This window comes from Elephantulus edwardii, unplaced genomic scaffold (genome assembly GCF_000299155.1).
Source record: "Elephantulus edwardii isolate Elephantulus edwardi_28Jun2011 unplaced genomic scaffold, EleEdw1.0 scaffold00205, whole genome shotgun sequence".
NCBI classification, from domain to species: Eukaryota; Metazoa; Chordata; class Mammalia; order Macroscelidea; family Macroscelididae; genus Elephantulus; species Elephantulus edwardii.
Genome location: NW_006399955.1, coordinates 1,148,745 through 1,150,023, shown reverse-complemented (window position 1 = coordinate 1,150,023; position 1,279 = coordinate 1,148,745).

Sequence of the window (1,279 nt, the reverse complement as noted above, 5' to 3'; positions counted from 1 at the left end):
ATTAAGTATATAATTTATAGTTTATAACTTTTCCATGATCTTACAAAGCATGTTTCTATTGAATTGTCAAAAAAGCAACATATTTATGTAGACTCCTTTAATATATTCAATAGAATGTAAATGTTTTGTGTAAATGAAACTTGGTACTTCGTTAGAGTTCAAAGCCTTATGCTGAAATGTTCATTGTTTAGTCAAATGACTACAACCAGTAAAAGCTTACAGTCTGACCTGCATTACTTGCCCTATATGTTGTCTTTAAAATTTAAGGCTATCAGGTAAGTATTGACATTGATATTTTATTTCATTGGAAAGAAATGGATTCATATTCTATCATTTTTAAAAGAACCAAATCAATAATTCCACTAAACCAAATGAACCTAGAGATTTGTATTCTACAGTAGTAGTTGTTGCTGTTGTTGTTGCTATGTGCTCTATAGTCACCTGCGACCCATAGTGACCTATACATAGTACAATAGCCCTAAACCCTGATCTATCCTGTGCCAATCTTACTGTCTCTGACGCACTTGCCCCATTTGCTAGTCACTAAATCAATCCATCTCAGTGAGGGTTTTCCTATCTTACATGTGCTGTTCCAGTCATTTTTGGATAATCTTCAACAAAATCTTGCTTGCATGTGATATCAGTTATATTGTTTGATAATTTGCACATTCTGTTGGGTCACCTTTCTTTGGAATGGAAGCAAATATAGATCTCTTCCAGTCAGTTGGCCAGGTGGTTGTCCTCCAGATTTCTTGGCACAACTTGGTGAGCTCATCCAGAGAAGTATCTGTTTGTTGAAACATGTCAATTGTTGTGCCATCAGTTCCTGGAGCCTTGTTTTTTGCCAATTCTTTCAGAGAAACTTGAATTTCTTCCTTCCATCACTACAGGCTCCTCCTCAAACATTGTTTCATGAAATTCTTCTGTGTTCGCCAATTCCTTTTGGTACAATGAGTCTGTATACTCTTTCCATCTTCTTTTAATGCTTCCTAGATCATTTAATATTCTGCTCAAAGCATCCTTAAATATTGAAACTTGAGGCGTGAATGTTTTCCCAATTGTAGAAGTAAACAATAGATTCTGTGTTGTCCCTGTACTTGACATGTGTGTCTTAACCCCATCCCTTTCCCTGCTCCACTAACATTTGCTTTTACTCCCACATCCTCCATTCAACATCTATCTCCCCTATCCAGACCTTGATGTGGCTCAAGCTTTCTGGGCTCCTGTGACACCATATGCTTTAAGATGCTGCCAGTTGGGGTTTTTTGTTTGTTTGTTT